General features: G+C 36.3%; 1 long non-coding RNA gene across 1 annotated transcript; it reads right to left on the bottom strand.

The window, feature by feature from the left end:
- On the bottom strand, positions 1-22888 carry LOC123247062. Its single transcript, XR_006506135.1, has 5 exons — positions 22779-22888; positions 18851-19020; positions 10279-10447; positions 4896-5066; positions 1-110 (listed from the first exon to the last, which is right to left on the bottom strand). It is a non-coding gene; the product is annotated as an uncharacterized LOC123247062 (long non-coding RNA).
- Positions 22889-23582: the final 694 nt, after the last annotated feature.

Here is a 23582-nt window from a genome sequence, read left to right as displayed (position 1 = left end):
TTCCATTGTGTCTGACTCTGTGATTCCATCAAGAGTTTTTTTAATAGATATTGGAATGATTGGCACTCAGCCCACTGTGCCACCTCACTGCCTATCTATTTTGATTTTACCTAGAAATAAAAAAGAAGAAGTTTTTTTATCAACATAAAGCAATAAATGCATAATAGTATGATGATGATTTGGATAATAACTAGCAATCATAATATTTTTGATATTAACAATTGTTATGACTTTTAAATCCATGGCAGAGAAGATACATTTGGACCTTTCTGGCTACCAGGAAATAGTTGATGTTAAGGAACTAATCATAAGAGAACCAGCTAGAAAACCCTATGGTTCAGACATGTTTCCTATACTCCACTGCTTGAAATTCTCTCTCTCCTGTAGAATTTCTCATAGCAGGTTGTGCCTCTTCTTTTATTTCTCACTTTTTGTTTATACTAGAGTGATCCAAATACATTTTGTCACACCCACCAGACTATAAACACTTATAGAACAGAAACTCTATCCTATTGATAACATATCTACTCAGAACTAATACAGGATTTATGGTAAATGATTGCCAGTTGAATGGAATTGAAGGCTACTTCCAAAAGTGTTTGATAGGATCCTAGATTAAGAGGTAAAAGGGACTTTGCTGCTCTTCAGGGTTGAAATCATCATCAATAGCCAATTAGACAGCTTAAATTTCATCTCCTGGAGTTATCAACTCAAACTCACTATGTCCCAAGCAAAACTCATTATCTCCCCTACCTCATCAAACTTCATCTTTATTGACTTCTCTCATATTGTCAGGGGAACCACCATCCTCCCAGTCACTCAAGCCCCCATCCTCAGTATTATGCTCAACTCCTTACTTACATTCAACTCACTTAACATTTCTTCCCAAGTTTAGCATTTCTATTACATCTCTTGTACACATGTTCTACTCCTTCTCTCTACTCACACTGCCACAATTCTATGACAGAACATATTGTCTCAAATCTGTACTATTGTGATAGTCTTCAGATAGATTTCCTTGGCTTACAGATTTATAACCCTTTGGGCATAGTTTCAAGTTCTCCCCAGAATGTGTGGATGAGTTCAGGACTCCACCAACAATGACACGTGTTCTAATATTGCCACATTCCTACCACTTTCTTTTACTGCCATATTGGCCAATCTAATAGGTAAAAGGAGATGCCTCAGTGTTGTTTTAATTAAAGCTATCATCTGAAAAATACAGGTCAATTCATATAAAACATACACACAAAAACACAAAGACAGACACCATCCTTTAATAACTTCTAATAAATATTAAATATTTTAATTGACTTTAAAGTCCTTTGCAATTTGGTATGTTCATAACTTTCCCATTTTCATATATTTTATTCCTCTCTACAAATTAACCAAAGGTGTCTGACAGGTCTCAAGAGTCTCAGATCATCTCATCACCAACTTCTATACTGTTTCCCTTGGTATATCTTCTGAACCCAAAGGTTCAATGATCATCTTTATGTAGATGGTTTTGTGATCTATTTATACAGCTTTAACTTCTCTCCTGATCTCTAGGCCCTCATCACCAACTGCCTATTAGACATCTTAAATTCCATGTCCTACAGAAATCAACTGAAACTAGCTATGTGCCCCAAAAAACTCATCTCCCCCTACCTCATCAACCTTCATCTTTTTTTACTGTTCTGTTGTTGTTAGGGGGATCCTCATCTTCCCAATCACTAAAGCTCCCATCCTCAGCATCATTCTCAATTCCTTACTTATATTCAACTTATGTCCTTAACATCTGTTGCCAAGTTTAGCCATTTTTTTTCACATCTCTTGTATACATCTTCTACTCTTCTCTCTACACATGCTGCCACTGTCCTTGGACAGGACATACAGCCTAACACCTGCACTATTTTGATAGTCTTCTGTTAGCTTTCCTTGGCTCACAGATCTATAACCCTTTGAATATAGTTCCAAGTTCCCCCAAAAATGTTTGGATGAGTTCACAACTCCACCAACAATGCCTTAGTGTTCCAATCTTGCCAAATTCCTCCCAAAATTTACCACTTTCTTTTACTGCCATATTAGCCAAGCTGATAGGTATGAGGTGGTACCTCAGTGTTGTTTTAATTAAAACTATCTTCTAAAAAACATAGGTCAATTTATATAAGATATACATACACTAAAACAGACACTTTTCTTGAATAATTTCTAATATATAATAAATATTTTATTTGAATTTAAAGTCCTTGGAAACTTGGTACAGTCCTAACTTTCAGATTTGACAAATTAACCAAAGGTGTCTCACAGGGCTCTAGGATCATCTCAACTAAGCCCTTTTAACTGTTTACCCTTGTTTATCTTATCAACCCCAAAGGTTCATCTGGGGATCTATTTATAAATCCCTAACTTCTCTGCTGACCTCTAGGCCCTCATCTTATGCTGCCTATTAGACATCATTAATTTCATGTCCAGGAGACATCAACTCAAACTCACTATGTCCCAAGAAAACTCATTATCTCTCTCTACCTCATCAACTTTCACCTTTTTTGACTTCTCTTTTATGGTCAGAGGGACAACCATCTTTCAAATCACTGAACCTCAAATCCTTAGTATCATCTCAACTCCTTATTTACATTCACTCTATGTTCTTAACAGCTGTTGCCAAGTTTACTCATTTCTCTCTCATCTCTTGAACAATTCTCTACTCCTCTTTACTCACACTGCCAAAGTTCCACAACGTAACATATTGCCACACAGTTAGACTATTGTGATGCTCTTCTGTTATCTTTCCTTGACTCACAGTTTTGTAGCCCATTTAGCAGAGTTCCAAGTTCTACACAGAATGTTTGGATGAGTTTACAACTCCACCAACAATACCTTAGTGTTCCAATGTTGCCACATTGCTACCATTATTTACTCCTTTCTTTTACTACCATATTGACCAAACTGATAGGTATGAGATGGGACTTCAGTGCTGTTTTAATTACAGCAATCTGCTTAAAAATATAGGTCCCTTCATATAAAACATAGACACAAACAAAAAGACTGACATCCTTCTTTAATAATTTCTAATAAATATTAAATATTTTAATAGACTTTAAAATCCTTTGCAAATTGATACTTTCAAAACATTCCCTTTTTCATATTATTCCTTTCTACAAATTAACCAAAGGTGTCTGACAGGTCTCTAGAGTGTCAGATCATCTCATCTCCTACTTCTATATTGTTTCTCTTGGTATATCTTATGAAGCCAATGATCATCTCTATAGAGATGGTTTTGGGACCTATTTATACAGCCCAAACTTCTCTCCTGACCACTAGTCCCTCATCCCCAACTGTATATTAGACATCTTAAATTTCATGTCCTGCAGATACCAACTCAAACTCACTATGTCCCAAACAAAACTCATTATCTCTCCCTACACCATCAACCTTCATCTTTTTTGACTTCTCTGTTATTATCAGGAGGACCACAATCTTCCCAATCACTAAAGCTCCCATTTTCAGTATCATTTTCAACTCCTTACTTATATTCAACTCACGTACTTAACATCTATTGCCAAGTTTAATCATTTCTTTGACATCTCTTCTCTCTACTCACCCTGTCACCTTTCTGGGACAGGACATTGCCTCAAAGCTGGACTATTGTGATACTCTTCTGTTAGCTTTCCTTGGCTCACAGTTTTATACTCCTTTGTGTACAATTCCAAGTTTTCAGAATGTTTGGGCGAGTTCACAACAACAACAATGCCTTAATGTTCCAATCTTGCCACATTCCTCCCAACATTTATCACTTTCTTTTACTGCCATATAAGCCAATCTTATTGGTAGGTATGAGAAGTGTTGTTTTAATTAAAGCTATCTTCTTCAAATTTTGGTCCCTTCATATAAAAGATACCCACAAACACGAAGACACACAACCTTCTTTCATAATTCCTAATAAATATTAAATATTTTATTTGACTCTAAAGTCCTTTGCAACTTTATATTTTCCTATCTCTCCAGTTCTCACATACTTCATTCCCCTCTACAAATTCTATAATAAAGGATTATTGAAATGATTGTTCCTTTCACACTCTACTCCATCTCTGAACTGTGTTCCTTTTCCATGGCTTTTCCCCATGACTACTACATTCTTCACCCACTTCTTGGACTACTATGTTCACCAGATTCCTTTCCAGAAGACTTAAATCAAATTCTAACTTCTCTATAAAACCTTCCCCAATTATTCCCACTGCTAGTGTCTTCCCTCAAAAAATATCAGCCATTAAGCTGAATATATCTTATTCTAATAATTGTTGTTCAGTTTTGCCTGAACCTCTGTTTCCCCATTTGGGGTTTCACGGCAGAAATACAAGAATGGTTTGCCATTTCCTTCTTTACCTCATTTGATAGGAAGAACTGAGGCAAATGGAGTTAAAGTGACTTACCCTGGGTCACACAGATAGTGTGTCTAAGGAGCTTTCAACTCATGAATTTAAGTATTCCTGATTCTAAAACCAGTGTTCTATCACCTTGCCAACCAGTTGCCCCTTACATAATGGGTTACATATTGTCTCCTCCACTCCTAGAGTTATGAGCTCCTTAAGGCAAACGTCAGCATGAAATGCTTATTGACTGACTACCTGCATGACGAATGCATAGTAAGTGCTTCATAAAAAAATCTCCCACTGAATTAGGGGCCTTCTAGTCAAGCTTTCTTGTTGAACACACAAGAAAGCTAAATTCAAAAGAAATTGAATGTTTCCCTTAATGTCACAACGAGGCAGTGATTTGATTTGAGTTCTGAGATTTGAGATTTAATTTGATCCCAGAATTTGAGATTTGATCCCAGAGCTTCTATAATTAAATCTGAAGCTCTTTACACCACATAAGGAAACATTTTATTCAATGGGCCTTCATAGACTTACTTTCTTATCTGATGAAATGAAATGACGAATTCTGGTTTCTTCATGTTGTCCCTTCTTTTCCATTGTTTCTAAATCTTTGTGATTTCATCTAGAGTTTTCTTGGCATAGATATTGGAGTGATTAACACTCAGCCAACTGTGCCTCCTCATTGCTCATCTATTTTGATTTTACCTAGAATTTTAAAAAAAGAACAAGTTTTTTTACAAACAAATCAATAAATACATAATAATATGATGATGACTTGGACAATAGCTCTAGCTATCATAACAAAAATTTTTTATATTAATAATTGTTATAACTTTTCAATCCATGGCAGAGAAGATAGCTTTGGACCTTTCTGGCCACCGGGAAATAACTGCTTGTTAAGGAAATTATCAGGAGTTGGCCAGCCAGGAAACTATTCCTTGAGACATTTTTCCTATATTCCACTACTTGAAATCATCTCTCTTGTGGAATGTCTCATATCACATTGTGCCTCTTCTCTTGATTTATCACTTTTTGTTGTGTTATAGTGAGCCAAATACATTTTGACACCCCCATCAGACTAGAAACTCTTATACAACAGAAACTCTATCCTATCAATATCATATCCACTAAGAGCTAATACAGGGTATATGGTAAATGACTGCCAGTTGAATGGAATTAAAGATTACTTCCAAAAGTGGATGATAGGATCCTAGATTAAGAGATAAAAGGGACTTTGCTGCTCCTAATGATTTGATATTCCATCATCTTTTGCCATCTGACCTCTCCTCTGTCTCTCTTATTGTCATCCAGGAAACACAAGTGACCCAAAGGTATCTATAACAGGGTTCTAGAGTTCCAGGTCATTTTATCTCCTCCCTCCATAAATTGTATTTGGTTCAACTTATCAGCCCCCATAGGTTCAATGATTATCTCTATCAAGAAGATTTTGGAATCTATTTGTCCATCCCTGACTTTTCTCCTGACCTCTAGGCCCTTATCACAAACTACCTATTAGACATCTTAAATTTCATTCAAAAATCCTCAACTCAAATTCATCATTTCCCAAACAAAATTCATTATCACTCCCTATCCCATCAGCCTTCATGTTTTTTTTACTTCTTTCTTATTATCAAGGGGACCACCATATTTCAAAGCACTCAAGCTCCCATCCTCAGTATCATTCTCAATTCCTTACTTATATTCACAACATATATTTAACATCTGTTGCCAAGTTTATCAATTTCTTTCACATCTCTAGAACACATGCTTTACTCCTTCTCTCTACTCACACTGCCAACGTTCTGGGACAGGACATATAACCTCACAGCTGGACTATTGCTATAGTCTTCATTTAGCTTTTCTTGGCTCACAGATTTGTAACCCTTAGGGCATAGTTCCAAGTTCTCCCCAGAATGTTTCAATGAGTTCAAAACTCTACCAACAATGCCTTAGTGTTCTAATCTTGCCACATTCATACCAACATTTACCCCTTTCTTTTATTGCCATATTGGCCAATCTGATAGGAATGAGCTGGTACCTCAGTGTTGTTTTAATTAAAATTATCTTCTGAAAAAATATAGGTCCCTTCATATAAAATATACACACAAACACAAAAACACACACCCTTCTTTAATAATTTTTAATAAATATTAAATATTTTATTTTATTTCAAAGTCCTTGGCAACTTGGTACTTTTCTAACTGTCCAGATTTCATATACTTTATTCCCCTCTAGAAATTAACCAAAGGTGTCTGAAAGGGCTCTAGAGTGCCAGATCATCTCATCTTCTACCTCTTTAAGTTTTTAATGGTAAGTTAACCTTATCAGTCACCAGCAAGTTCAATGAGCATGTCTATGGCGAAGATTTTGGTATCTACTATTCACCCCATCTTCTCTCCAGACATTTTGTCCCTCATCACCAACTGCCTATTAGACATCTTAAATTTCATGTCTTGGAGATATCAACTCAAACTCACTATATCCCAAACAAAACTCATTATCTCTCCCTACCACATGAACCCTCATCTTTTTTTAATTCCATCATTATCAGAAGGACTACCATCTTCCAAATCATTCAAGTTCCCATCCTCAGGATCACTGTAAACTCCATACTTATATTAACCCCACATGCTTAATGTCTGTTGCCAAGTTTAGTCATTTCTTTCACATGTACACATTTACTCCTTTTCTCTACTCACACTGCCAAAGTTCTGCAATGGGACATAATGCTTCATATCTGCACTATTGCGATAGTCTTCTATTAGTATTCTTTGGCTCACACATTTAAAGCCTTTGGGGCATAATTCCAAATTCTCCCCAGAATGTTTGGATGAGTTCACAACTCCATCAACAATGCCTTAGTGCTCTAATCTGGCCACATTTCTACCAACATTTGCTCCTTTCTTTTATTGCCATATTGGCCAGTCTGATAGGAATGAGGTGGTACCTCACTGCTTTTTTTAATTAAAGGCATCTTCTGAAAAATATAACTCACTTTACACACACAAACACAAAGACACACTCTTCTTTAATAATTTCTTATAAATATAAAATATTTTATTTGACTTTAAAGTCCTTTAAAAATTGGTACATTCAAAACTTTTTTTTCATATATTTTATTCCTCTCTACAAATTAACCAAAAGTGTCTGACTGGTCTCTAGAGTCTCAGATCATCTCATCTAAGCCCTTTATTCCATTTAGCCTGGTTTATCTTATTAACCCCAAAGGTTCAATGATCATCACTATGGAGATGGTTGTGGGATCTATTTATACAGGCTTAGCATCTCTGCTGACCTCTTGGTACAACTTAGTACTTTCCTAACTTTCCTGATTTCATATACTTGATTTCCCTCTAAAAATTACCCAAATGTTTCTTGGTTCTAGACTTGGCTCTAGAGTCCAGGTCATCTTATCTTCTAGCTCTATACTGTGTTTTGCTAGTTAATCTTATTAGCCCACATATCTTCAATGATCATCTCTGTGGAGAACATTTTGGGATCTATTTATCCAGCACTAACTTCTCACCTGACCTCTCAGCCATCATCACAAAATGTCAATTAGACATCATTAATTTCATGTCCTGGAGATACAAACTCAGACTCACTATGTCCCAAACAGAACTCATTATCTCTCCCTACCGCATCAGCCTTAATTTTTCAAGGGGACCAACATCTTTCAAAACACTCAAGCTCCCATACTCAGTATTAGTCTCAACTTCTTACTTATATTCAACCCATTTATTTAATGTCTATAGCCAAGTTTAGCCATTTCTTTGACATCATACCTGTTCTCTACTCCTGCTGCCACCTTTCTGGAACAGGCCATATTGCCTCAAAGTTGGACTATTGTGATACCCTTCTGTTAGCTTTCCTTGGCTCACAGTTTTATACCCCTTTGCATATAATTCCAAGTTCTTCCCAGAATGTTTGAATGAGTTCACAACTCCACCAACAGTACCTTAGTGTTCCAATCTTACCATATTCCGACCGACATTTACCACTTTCTTTTACTGCCATATTGGACAGTCTAATAGGAATGAAGTGGTACACTTCAGTGTTGTTTTAATAAGTGGTCTTCTGAAAATTATAGTTCCCTTCATATAAAACATACAGAAAGACAAAGACACACACTTTTATTTAATAGTTTAACTTTAAATTCCTTAGTACTTGGTACTTTCATAACTTTCCTTTGTTCATATATTTCATTCCTCTCTACAAATTAACAAAAAGGTGTCTGACAGGTTTCTAGAGTGTCAGATCATCTGATCTCTGCTCTCTATACTGTTTCCCTTTGTTTATCTTATCAACCCCAAAGGTTCAATGATCATCACTATGGAGATGGTTTGGGGATCTATTTATACAGCCCTAACTTCTCTCCTGACTTCGAGGCCCTCATCCCCAACTGCCTATTAGACATCTTAAATTTCATCTCCTACAGATATCAACTCAAACTCACTATGTCCCAAACAAAACTCATTATCTCTCCCTACCTCATCAACCATCTTTTTTGACTTCTGTGTTATTGTCAGAGGTACCACGATCTTCCCAGTCACTCAAGCTCCCATTCTAAGTATCATTCTCGACTCCTCACTTATATTCAACCCATATACTTAACGTCTGTTGCCAGTTTTAGTAATTTCTTTCACTTCTCTTCTACACATTCTCTACTCCTCTCTACTCACATTGCCACCTTTCTGGGACAGGACATATTGCCTCAAAGCTGGACTATTGTGATAGTCTTCTGTTACCTTTCCTTGGCACACAGATTTATAGTCCTTTGTGTATAGTTCCAAGTTCTCCACAGAATGTTTGAATGAGTTCAAAACTCCACCAACAGTGCCTTAGTGTTCCAATCTTGCCACATTCCTACCAACATTTACCACTTTCTTTTACTGCCATATTGGCCAATCTGATAGGAACAAGGAGGTACCTCAGTGTTGTTTTAATAAAAGCTATCTACTTAAAGTTTTGGTCCCTTGATAGAAAAAAAAAAACACACAAATGCAATGACACAAACCCTTCTTTGATAATTTCTAATGAATAATAAATATTTTCTTTGACTTTAAACTCCTTTAAAACTTGGTATTTTCCTATATTTCCAGTTCTATAATTCTATAATCCAGGATTTTTTAACTTCTTGATCTCTGCACACTACACTTCATCTCTCTACTGTCTTCCTTTTCCATGGCTTTTTCCCATGCCTAGTACAGTCTTCCCCCACTTCTTGGACTACAACATTCCATAGATACCTTTCCATAAGACTTCAATCAAATTCCAACTTCTGTATGAAACCTTCCCTAATTATTCCCTCTGTAAGTGTCTTCTCTCAGAAAATAACAGCCATTTATGCTGAATAGATCTTGTTCTTGTTGTGGTTTTTCAGTCATGTCTGGAACTTTGTTTCCCCATTTGGGGTTTCATGGCAGAAATACTAGAGTAGTTGGCCATATCCTTCTTGACCGCAAATTGAGTTAAAGTAACTTACCACAGGTCACACAAATAGTGTGTCTTAGGAGATTTCAACTCATGATGATGAGGTTTTTTTTATTCTAAGTCCAGTGTTCTATCACCCTGCCAACCAGCTAACCAGTATGCAATGGTTTCCATATTGTCTCCTCCACCCCTAGAATATGTGTTCTTTAAGGCAAGTGTCCTCAAGAAATGCTTATTGACTAACTAACTTTCTGTATGACTAAAAATAGTGCTTAATTAAAAAAAAATCCCACTGAACTAGGGGCCTTCTAGTCAAGCTTTCTCATTGATTAGACAAGAAAATGGAATTCAAGAGAACATGAATGTTTTCCTTAAGGTCACACTGAGGCAGTGAATAGTAGAATTGAGATTTGATCCCAGAGCCACTGAGACCAAATCAACCATATAAGGAAATATTTTATTCAATTGACCATTGTAGACTTACTTTCTTAGCTGATGAAATAAAATGATGAATTCTGGTTTCTTCTTGTTGTCCCTTCTTTTCCATTGTGTCTCACTCTGTGATTCCATCTAGAGTTTGCTTGGCATAGATATTGGAGTGACTGGCACTTGGGCCACTGTGCCACGTCACTGGCCATCTATTTTGATTTTTCCTAGAAATAAAAAAGGAAAAAAATTTTACGAACATATAGCAATAAATGCATAATAGTATGATGATGATTTGGACAATAGCTCTAGTTATCATAAGAAAAATTTTTGTATCAACAATTGTCCTGACTCTTGAATCCATGGCAGAGAAGATATCTTTGGACCTTACCAGCTCCCTGTATCGTGAGAGAACCAGCTAGAAAACCCTATCCCTTCAAACATTTTTCCTATACGCCACTGCTTGAAATCATCTATCTCCTCTGCAATTTCTCATAGCATGTTATGCCTCTTCTCTTTATCACTTTTTGTTTGTACTAGAGTAATCTAAATACATTTTGTCTCCCCTACCAGACTATAAACATTTATAGAACAGAAACTCTATCCTATTGATATCATATCCACTCAGACCAAATTCAGGGCTTGTGGTAAATGAATGCTAGTTGAATGGAAATGAAGGCTACTTCTAAATGTCCTTGATAGGATTCTATATTAAGAGGTAAAAGAGACTTTGCTGCTCCTCAAGGTTGATATTCCATCATCTTTTACCCATCTGTCCTTATGGAATCTTGATCCAGATCGCACTAGTCAGCCAAAGGTTTCTGACAGAGCTCCACAGTCCCAGGTCATTTTATCTCCTCCTTCTATCAAGTTTTGCTTGGTTAAGATGATCAATCCCCACAGGTTCAATGATCATCTCCTATGGAGATGATTTTGGGATCTATTTGTCCTACCCTACTTTCTCTCCTGATCTCTAAGACCTCATCACAAACTGCCTATTGGACTTCTTAAATTTCATACCCAGGTGATATCAACTCAAACTCACCATTTCCCAAACAAAACTCATTGTCTCTCCCTACCCCAACAACCTTCATCTTTTTTTATATCACTCTTATTATCAAGGGGACCACCATGTTTCAAATCACTCAAGCTCCTATCCTCAGTATCATTCTCAACTCCTTACTTATATTCACAAGATGTATTTAATGTCTATTGCCAAGTTCAGCCATTTCTTTCACATCTCTTGTACACATTCTCTACTCCTCTCTACTCACACTGCCACCATTTTAGGACAGAACATATTGCCTCACAGCTGGACTATTACGATAGCCGTCTCTTAGCTTTCCTTGGCTCACAATTTTAAAACCCTTTCTGCATAGTTTCAAATTCTCCCCGGAATTTTCAGATTATTTCAAAATTCCACCAACAATGCCTTAGCGTTCCAGTCTCGCCACATTCCTCCCAATATTTACAACCTTCTGTTAGATCCATATTGGCCAATCTGATAGGGGTGAGATGGTACCTCGGTATTGCTTTAATTAAAATGATCTTCTTAAAAATATAGGTCTCTTCATATAAAACACACACAAACACAAAGACACACACCCTAATTTAATCATCTTTAATGAATTTTAAATATTTTATTTGAATTAGATGTCCTTGGCAATTTCATTCTTTCCCAACTTTCCTGTTTTCATCCACTTTATTCCCCTCTACAAATTAACAAAAAGGGCCTGACATGGCTGTAGAGTCTCAAGTCATCTTCTCTTCTAGCTCTATACTGTTTTCCCAAGTTAATCTCATCAACCCCAATGGTTCAATGATCATTACTATGGAAATGGTTTGGGGATGTATTTATCCAGCCCTAATTTCTCTCCTGACCTCTAGGCCCTCATCAACAAATACCTATTACACAAATTAATTTTCATGTCCAGGAGATATCAACTGAAACTTGCCATGTCCCAAACAAATTTCATTATCTCTCCCTACCTCATCAACTATCTTTTTTGACTTCTCTGTTATTCTCAGGGGGACCATAATCTTCCCAGTCATTCAAGCTAACATTCTTATTATCAATCTCAACTCCTTACTTATATTCAACCCATGTACCTCCCCTCTTTTGCCAAGTTTAATCATTTCTTTCACATCTCTTGTACACATTCTCTACTCCTTCTTACTACTCACAATTCCAAAGTTCTGCAACAGTGTATATTGCCTCAAAGCTGGACTATTTCAATGCTCTTCTGTTACCTTTCCTTGGGCTCACAGTTTTATATCCCTTTGGGAATAGTTCCAAGTTCTACACAGAATGTTTCAATAAGTTCTCAACTCTACCAACAATGCCTTAGTGTTCCAATCTTGCCACATTCCTACAGACATTTACTGCTTTCTTTTACTGCCATATTAGTCAATCTGATAGGTATGATGTGGGACTTCAGTAGTGTTTTAATTACAGCAATCTGTTTAAAAATATAGTTCCCTGGGGGCAGCTGGGTAGCTCAGCGGATTGAGAGCCAGGCCTAGAGACAGGAGGTCCTAGGTTCAAATCCGGCCTCAGACACTTCCCAGCTGTGTGACCCTGGGCAAGTCACTTGACCCCCATTGCCTACCCTTACCAATCTTTCACCTAAGTCGATACACAGAAGTTAAAGGTTTAAAATTTAAAAAAAAAAAAAATATATATATATATATATATATCGTTCCCTTCATATAACACATATACACAAACACAAAGACACACACCCTTCTTTAATAATATCTAATAAGTATTGAATATATTATTTGACTTTGAAATCATAGACAAATTGTACTTTCCCAATTTTCCAGATTTCATATACTTTATTCTCCTCTAAAAATTAACAAAAGGTGTCTGACAGGGCTTTAGAGTCCCAGGTTATCTCATATCCTCCATCTATACATTTTTAACTGCTTAATCTTATCAGCCCCCACATGTTAAATGATCATCTCCATAGAGATGATTTTGGGATCTATTTATCCAGCCCTAAGTTCTCTCCTGACCTCTAGAACCTCATCAACAACTACCTATTAGACATCTTAATTTTCACATCCAGGAGATATCATCTAAAAATTTACCATGCCCCAAACAAAACTCTATCTCTCCCTACCTCATGAACCTTCATCTTTTTTTGACTTCTCTGTCATTCTCGGGAAGATCAAAATCTTCCAAATCACTCAAACTCCCATCTGCACTATCATTCTCAACTCCTTACTTGTATTGACTCCACTTATTTAACAACTTCTGCCAAGTTTAGTTAGTACTTTGACTTCTCTTGTACACATTCTCTACTTTTTCTCTCTACTCACACTGCCAAAGTTCAGCAACAGGACATATTGCCTCATACCTGATCAATCGTGATAGTCTTTTGCTATCTTTCCTTGGCTCACAGATATTGTCATAGTTCCAAGTTCTCCCCAGAATGTTTGGAGGAGGTCAGAACTCCACCAACAATGCCTTATTGTTCCAATCTTGCCACATTCCTACCAACATTTACCACTTCCTATTAGAGCATATTGACCAATCTGATAGGTGTGAGGTGGTACCTCAGGGTTCTTTTAATGAAAGCGATCTTAAAAATGTAGGGTTCCCTTCATATAAAACATAAACACACAAACACAAAGACACAAATCCTTCTTAATAATTTCTAAAAAATATTGAGTATTTTATTTGACTTTAAAGCCCTTTGCAAGTTGGTACTTTCATAATTTTCCTGTTTTCATATATTTTATTGCTCTCTACAAATTAACAAAAAGGTGTCTGGCAGGTCTCTAGAGTCTGAGATCATCTCATCTTCTATTTCTATACTGTTTCCCCTGGTTTATCTTATCAAACCCAAAATTTCAATGATCATCACTATGGAGATGGTTTGGGGATCTATTTATACAGCCCTAACTTCTCTCCTGACATCTAGGCCCTCATCACCAACTGCCTATTACACATCTTAAATTTCATGTCCTACAAATATCAACTCAAACTCACTATATCCCAAAGAAAACTCATTATCTCTCCTTACCTCATCAACTTTCATCTTTTTTGACTTCTCTGTTATTGTCAGTGGGACCACCATCTTCCCAGTCACCCAAGCTCCCATCCTCAGTATCATTCTCAGCTCCTTACTTATATTCAACCCACTTACTTAACATATTTTGTAAAATTTAGTCATTTCTTTCACAGCTCTTGTTCACATTCTCTACACCTTCTGTCTACTCACACTGGCAAAGTTATGGGACAAGAAATATTACCTCACACCTACACTATTGTGATAGCATTCTCTAAGCTTCACTTAGCTCATTGATTTATAATCCTTTGGCCATAGTTCCAAGTTCTACCCAGAATGTTTGGATGAGTTCAAAACTCCACCAACAATGCCTTAGTGTTCCAATCTTGCCACATTCCTACCAACATTTACCACTTTCTTTTACTGCCATGTTGGGCAATCTGATAGGAATGAGGTGGTACCTCGGTGTTGTTTTAATAAAAGCTGTCTACTTAAAAATATAGGTCCCTTGATATAAAAACTACACACACAAAGACAAAGATATACACCCTTCTCTAATAATTTCTAACAAATATTAAATATTTTATTTGACTTTAAAGTCCCCGGAAACTTTATACTTTCCTAATTTTACTGTTTTCATATACTTTATTCCCCTATACAAATTAACAAAAAGTGTCTGACAAGGCTCTATAGTCCCAGATCATCTTTTCTTCTACCTCTATACTGTTTTGCCTGGTTAATCTTATCAGCTCCCACATCTTCAATGATCATCTCAATGGGGATGATTTGGGGCTCTATTTATCCAGCCCAAACTTCTCTCCTGACCTCTAGAACCTCATCAACCACTTCCTATTAGAAATCTTAATTTTCATGTCCAGGAGATATCAACTGAAACTTAGCAAGTCCCAAACAAAACTCATTATCTCTCACTACCCTCATGAATTTTTATCTTTTTTGACTTCTCTATTATTGTCAGAGGGACCATCATCTTTTCAATCATTCAAGCTCCCATCCTCAGTTCATTCTCAACTCCTTACTTATTGCCTTGAACTTATATTCACATCATGTATTTAACAGGTGTTGCCAAGTTTAGTCATTTTTTTTCACATTTTTTTTACACATTCTCTACTCACACTGCCAACATCCTGGGACAGAACATGTTTCCTCAGAGCTGGATTATTGTGATAGTCTTCAGTTAGCTTTCCTTGGATCACAGATTTATAACCCTTTTAGTTCCAAGTTGTCCATGGAATATTTGGATGAGTTCAGAACTCCACCAACAATGCCACAGTGTTCCAATCTTGCCCCATTCCCACCAACATTTAGCACTTTCTTTTAATATTGGCCAATCTCATAGGTGTGAGGTAGTACCTCAGTGTTGTTTTAATTAAAACTATCTTCTGAAAAATATGGGTCAATTCATATAAGACATACACACACAAACACAAAGACACATACCCTTCTTTAATAATTTCTAATAAATACTAAATATTTTATTTGACTTTAAAGTACTTGGCAACCTGATATTTTCCTAACTGTTCTGATTTAATATACTTTATTCTCCTCCACAAATTAACCAAAGGAGTCTGACAGGGCTCTTAGAGTCCCAGATCATCTCATCTACTTCTTTAAAGTTTTCATGGATTAATCTTAACAGCCCCCAACAGATACAATGATCATCTCTATGGAGATGATTTGGGGGAATTTTTTATCCACTCTCACTTCTCTCCTAACATATAGTCCCTCATCACCAACTGCCTATGAAACATTTTAAATTTCATGTCCTTGAGATATCAACTCAAACTCACTACGTCCCAAACAAAACTCATTTTCTCTCCCTATCCAACAAACCTACATCTTTTTTTAAAATCTCACTCATTTTCAGGAGGACTAAAATATTCTAAATCACTCTAGCTCCCCCTCTCAGTATCATTCTCAACTCCTGACTTATATTCAAAGCATGTACATAACTTCTTTTGCCAAGTTTAGTCCTACCAACATTTACCACTTTCTTTTACTGTCATATTGGCCAATCTGATAGGTGTGAGATAGTACCCTCAATGTTGTTTTTATTAAACCTATCTTCTGAAAAATATAGTTCCCTTCCTATAAAACATACTCACAAACAGAAAGACAGACACCCTTCTTTAATAATTTATAATAAATATTAAATATTTTGTTTGACTTTAAAGTCCTTGGCAGCTTTGTACTTTCCTAAATTCCAGACTTCATATGCTTTATTCCCTTCTACAAATTAACCAAAGGTGTCTGTGACAGGTCCCAGGTCATCTCATCTTCTACTTCTTTAAAGTTTTTTTTTTTTTTACTTCTTTAAAGTTTTGATGGATTAATCTTACCAGTACCCACAGGTTCAATGATCAGCTCTATAGACATGATTTTGAGATCTACTTATCCACTCTAACTTCTCTTCTGACCTCTAGTCCCTCATCATATTGGCTAATCTGATAGGTGTGAGATGGTACCTCAGTGTTGTTTTAATTAAAGCCATCTTCTGAAAAATATAGTTTATATACACAAACACAAAGACACATACCCTTCTTTATAATTTCTAATAAATATTAAATATTTTATTTGACTTTAAAGTCCTTTGCAACTTGGTACTTTCCTAACTTTCCAGGTTTCGTATATATTATTCCTTGCTACAAATTTTATAATCCAGGATTATTGAACTTCATATTCTGGGAACACTATATTCCATCTCCCAACTGTGTTCCTTTTCCTTGGCTTTTCCCATGCCTAGTACATTCTGCCCCCTCTTCTGGGACTACTAGCTTCCCTGGGTTCTTTTCTACAACACTTAAATCAAATTCCAACTTCTCTATGAAACCTTCCCTAATTATTCCCTCTGTGATTGACTTCCCTCAGAAAGTACCAGCCATTTACTCTGAATATATGATGATCTTGTAATTGTTCAGTCATGCCTTATCTTATCTCCTCCCTCTATAAACTTTTGCTTGGTTAATCTTATCAGCTCCAACAGGTTCAATGATCATCTCTATGGAGACAATTTTGGAATCTATTTATCTAGCCCTAACTTCTCTCCTGACCTCTAGGCCCTCTTAAACATATTAAATTTCATGTCCCCAACACATTAACACAAAAGCACTATGTCCCAAACAAAATTCATTATATCTCCCTATCCATCAGCGATCATTAGTTATTACTACTCTGTATTAGTCAAGGGGACCACCATATTTCAAATCACTCAAGCTCCCATACTCAGTATTAGTCTCAATTCCTTACTTATATATTCACACCACGTACTGACCATCTGTTTCCAACTTTAGTCATTTCTTTGACTTCTCTTGCACACATTCTCTACTCCTGCTGCCACCTTTCTGGAACAGCATATACTGCCTCAACCCTGGGCAATTGTGATAGTCTTCTGTTAGCTTTCCTTGGCTCACAGATTTATAGCCCTTTGTCTATAGATACAAGTTCCCCTCAGAATGTTTGGGTGAGTTCACAACTTTACCAACAATGCCTTAGAGTTCTGATCTTGCCACATTCCAACCAAAATTTACCACTTTCTTTTTCTGCCATATTGGCCAATATGATAGGAATGAGGAGGTACCTCAGAGTTGTTTTAATTAAAGCTATTTTCTTTAAATTTTGGTCCCTTCATATAAAACATAAACACAAACACAAAGACACACACCCTTCTTTAATAATTTCTAATATTAAATATTTTATTTGATTTTAAAGTCCTTTGCAACTTGGTACTTTCCTAACTTTCCAGGTTTCATATACTTAATATTAACCTCTACAAATTCTATAATCCAGGATTATTGAACTTTTTGTTCTCTACAAACTGCATCTCCCAACTATGTTCTTTTTCTATAATTTTTCCCTATGCCCAATACATTCTGCCCCCTCTTCTTGGACTTCTCTGGCTTCCTTTCCACAAGTCTTAAATCAAATTTCAATTTCTCTAAGACATATTCACTAATTATTCCCTCTGCAAATGTCTTCCCTCAGAAAATACCATCCATTTATAATGAATATAACTTGTTCTTGTAATCGTTGTTCAGTCATGTCTGAATCTTTGTTTCCCCATTTGGGGTTTCATGACAGAAATACTAGAATGGTTTCTCATTTCCTTCTTTACCTCCTTTGACAGGAAGAACTGAGGCAAATGGTGTTAAAGTGACTTACCGGGGTTACACAGATAGTGTGTCTAAGGAGATTTCAGCGCATGAAGTTGATTATTGCTTGTTGCAATAATGCAAAGTCCAGTGTTCTATCACCCTGCCCAGTACCCAATGGTTTGCATGTTGTGTCCTCCACCCCAAGAATATAAGCTTCTTCAGGTAAATGTCCTCAAGAAGTGCTTATTGACTGACTTCTTACATGACTAATATAGTGAGTGCTTTATAAGAAAAAAATCTCACTGAATTAGGAGCCTTCAAGTCAACCTTTCTCACTGAACAGACAAGAAAACAGAATTCAAGAAAAATTGAATGTTTTCCTTAAGGTCACAACGAGGCAGTAAATAGTAGAATTGAGATTTGATCCAAGAGCCACTGAAACCAAATCTTCTGAAGCTCTACCACATAAGGAAATGTTTTATTCAATTGGCTTTTGTAGACTTACTTTCTTATCTTATGAAATAAAATGATGAATTCTGGTTTCTTCTTGTTGTCCCTTCGTTTCTTTGTGTCTGACTCTTCATGATTTCGTCTAGAGTTTTCTTGGCATAGATATTGGAGTGACTGGCATTCTGCCCAGTGTATCACCTCACTGCCAATCTATTTTGATTTTACCTAGAAATAAAAAAGAACAAAATTTTTACCAACATAAAGCAATAAATGCATAATAGTATGATGAGGATTTGGACAATAGCTGTAGCTATCATAACAAAAAATTTTAATATTAACTATTGTTATGACTCTTGAATCCACAGCAGAGAAGATAGCTTTGGATATTTCTGGCTAGCAGGAAATAGCTGATGTTAAGGAAATTATCATAAGGCAGGCAGCTAGAAAACCCTATCCCTTCAGACATTTTTTCCTATACTCCATAGCTTGAAATCATCTCTCTCCTGTGGAATTTGTCATAGCATGTTGTGCCTCTTCTCTTGATTTATCGCTTTTTGTCTGTGTTCAAGTAATCCAAATATATTTTGCCTCCGCCACCAGGCTATTATCTCTTATAGAACACAAACTCAATCCTATTGATATCATATCCACTCAAACCTAATACAGGGCTTGTGGTAAATGACTGCCAGTTGAATGGAATTGAAGTCTACTTCCAAAAGTGGTTGATAGCATCCTAGATTCAGAGGTAAAAGGGACTTTGATGCTCCTCATGGTTGATATTCCATCATCTTTTACCCATCTGACCTCCCTTCTATCTCTCTTATTGGATCTTCATTCAGGTAACACCAGTGAGTCAAAGCTATCTGATAGAGCTGTATTATCCCAGGTCATCTTATCTCCTCCCTCTATTAACTTTTGTTTGGTTAATCTTATCAGCCCCCACAGCTTAAATGATCATCTCTATGGTGATGATTTTGGGATCTATTTATCTAGCCCTAACTTCTCTACTGACCTCTAAGCCCTCATCACACAGCTGCCCATCGGATATTTTAAATTTCATGTCCTTAACACATCAACTCAAACTCACTATATCCCAAACAAAACTCAATATCTCTTCCTACTCCATCAGCCTTCATCTTTTCTGACTTCTCTGTTATATTCAAGGGTACCACCATCTTCCTAATCCCTCAAGCTCCCATCCACAGTATCATTCTCATCTCCTTAGTTATTATGACCCCAACATATTTACCATCTTGCTGCCAAGTTTAGTCATTTCTTTGACATCTCTTACACACATTCTCTACTTTTTTCTCTACTCACATTGCCAAAGTTTCTGGGACAGGATATATTTCCTAAAAGCTGGACTAGTGCTATAATATTCTGTTACCTTTCCTTGGCTCACAGATTTATAGCTCTTTGGGTATAGTTCCAGGTTCTACCCAGAATGTTTGGATGAGTTCACAACTCCACCAACAATGCCTTAGTGTTCCAATCTTGCCACATACTTCCCAACATTTACTATGTTCTTTTATTGCCATGTTGGCCAATCTGATAGGTATGAAGTGGTACCTCAGTGTTTTAAATAAAGCTATCTTATTAAAAATATTGGTCCCTTCAAATAAAACATACACATACAAAAACAAAGACACATACCCTTCTTTAATAATTTCTAATTAATATTAAATATTTTATTTGACTTTAAAGCCCTGGGAAACTTGGTACTTTCCTAGCATTCTAGATTTCATATACTTTATTCCCCTCTACAAAGGAACAAAAGGTGTCTGACAAGGCTCTAGTGTCCCATGTCATTTTATCTCCTCCCTCTACTTTTTTACCTGGTTAATCTTATCAGCCCCACAGGTTCAATGATCATATACCCATGGAGATGATTTTGGGATCTATTTATCCAGCCCTGACTTCTCTACTGACCTCCAAGCTTTCATCATCAACTGACTATTAGACATCTTAAATTTCATGTCCCAGAGATATCAAATCAATAATACCATGTCCCAAACAAAACTCATTATCTCTCCCTACCCCGTCAGCCTTCATCTTTTTTGACTTCTCTGTTTTTGTCCAGGGGATCATCATCTTCCCAATAACTCAAGCTCCCATACACCCTTCATGAATAATTTCTAATAAACATTAAATATTTAATTTGACTTTAAAATCTCTGGAAACTTAGTACTTTCCTAACTTTCCATATTTCATGTACTTTATGCCTCTCTACAAACTAACCAAAAATATCTGATAGGTCTCTAGAGTCTCAGATCATCTCATCTCCTTCATCTATACTGTTTTCCTGGGTTAGTCTTATCAACCCCAAAGGTATAATGATCATCTCTATGGAGATGATTTGGGATTCTATTTATCTGGCCCTAACCTCTCTCCTGACCTCAAGGTCCTCCTCACCAACTGCCTATTAAAAACCTTAAATTTCATGTCCATGAAATATCAACTAAAACACACTATGTTCCCAAGGAAAAAAAAAAAACTCTCCCTACCTCATCGACTTTCATTTTTTTTACTTCTGTTATTGTCATGGTGACCAAGTTGTGCCAAATCACTCAAGCTCCCATCCTCTGTATCATTCTCAACTTCTTACTTTTATACCCACATACTTAATGTCTCTTGCCAAGTTCAGTCATTTCTTTTACATCTCTTGTACACATTCTCTACTCCTTCCCTCTACTCACACTGCCAAAGTTCAGCAACAGGACATATTGCCTCACAGCTGCACTGTTGCGATAGTCTTCTGTTAGCTTTCCTTGGCTTCCCATTTTATAGTCCTTTTAGCATAGTTCCAAGTTCTCCCCAGAATGTTTCAATGAGTTCAAAACTCCACCAACAATGCCTTCGTGTTCCAATCTTGCCACATTCCTACCAACATTTACCATTTTCTTTTACTGCCATATTGATCAATCTGATAGTGTGGGGTGGAATCTCAGTGTTTATTTAATTAAACCTATCTGTTTAAAAATATTGGTCCCTTCAAATAAAACATACACAAACAAAAAGTCACACACCCTTCTTTAATAATTTCTAATAAATATTAAATATTTTATTTGACTTTAAAATCCTGGGCAAATTGGTACTTTCCCAACTTTTCATATTTTATATATTTTATTCCCCTCTACAAATTCTATAATCCAGGATTACTGAACTTCTTGTCCTCTGCACACTACACTCCATCTCCCAACTGTGTTCTTTTCCATGCCTTTTCCACACCTTGTACCAGACTGCCCCGTATTCTGGGACTACTAGATCCCCTGGCTTCCTTCCTTCAACACTTCAATCAAATTACAACTTTTATAAGAAATCTTACCTAATTATGCCCACTGCTAGGGTTTTCCCTCAGAAAATACCAGTCATTTATGATGAATGTATCTTATTCTTATCACTGTTATTTAGTCATATCTGAATCTTTGTTTCTCCATTTGGAGTTTCATGGCAGAAATACCAGAGTAGTTTGCCATTTTCCTTTTTTACCTCATTTGATAGGAGGAAAAGAGGCAAATGGAGTTAAAGTGACTTACCTAGAGTCACACAGATAGTGTGTCTAAGGAGATTTTAACTCATAAATATGAGTATTCCTGATTCTAAGCCCAGTATTCTATCAAACTGTCTACTAGCTGCCCAGAAAGCAATGGTTTGCATATTGTTTCCCCATCCCTAAAATATGAGCTCCTTAAGGCAAGTGTCCTCAAGAAATACTTATTGACTGACTTCCTACATGACTAGTACATAGTAAGTGCTTAATAAAAAAATATATCCCACTCAATTAGAGCCTTTTAGTCAAGTTTTCTCATTGAACAGATGAGAAAACTGAATTCAAGAGTAGTTGATTGTTTTCCTTAAGGTCACTGACACTGAGACAGTAAATAATCATATTGAGATTTGAACCCAGAGCTACGGAGACAAAATCTGAAGCTCTTTTGACTACATAATGGAATATCTTATTCAATTGGTATCTGTAGACTTACTTTCTTTATCTGATGAAATGAAATGATGAATTCTGGTTTCTTTTCCTTGTTCCTTCATTTCTGTTTTGGCCGACTCTGTGATTCCATCCAGAGTTTTCTTGGCATAGATATTAGAGTGATTGGCACTCTGCTCACTGTGCCACCTTCACTGCCCATCTATTTTGATTTTATCTAAAAATAAAAAAGAACACATTTTTTACCAACAAAAACAGTAAATGCATAATAGTATGATGATGATTTGGACAATAGCTCTAGCGATCATAACAAAATTTTTTATATTCTTTTGCAATGACTCTTGAATCCATGGCAGAGAAAATAGCTTTGGACATTTCTGGCTACCAGGAAATAGCTGATGTTAAGGAAACTATCATGAGAGAACCAGCTTGAAATCCCTATCCCTTCAGACATTTTTTCCTATCCTCCACTGCTTGAAATCATCTCTCTCCTGTGGAATTTCTCATAGCACATTGTGCCTCTTCTCTTTATCACTTTTTGTTCATGTTGGACTGATCCAAATACATTTTATCTCCTCCACCAGACTATAAACTCTTAATACAACAGAAACTCAATCCTATTGATATTATATCCACTCAAACCTAATACAGGGCTTGTGGTAAATGACTGCCAGTTGAATGTAATTGAAGCCTACTTCCAAAAGTGTTTGATATGATCCTACATTAAGAGATAAAAGGGATTTTGCTGCTCCTCATGGTTGAATATTCCATCATCTTTTACCCATCTGACCTCCCTTCTATCTCTCTTATTGGATCTTCATCCAGGAAACACAAGTGAGCCAAAGGTATC

The sequence above is a fragment of the Gracilinanus agilis genome, chromosome 4 (genome assembly GCF_016433145.1).
Source record: "Gracilinanus agilis isolate LMUSP501 chromosome 4, AgileGrace, whole genome shotgun sequence".
Lineage (NCBI taxonomy): Eukaryota > Metazoa > Chordata > Mammalia > Didelphimorphia > Didelphidae > Gracilinanus > Gracilinanus agilis.
The sequence above is the reverse complement of the archived record's forward strand: the minus strand, read 5'-3'. Positions and strand labels throughout refer to the sequence as shown.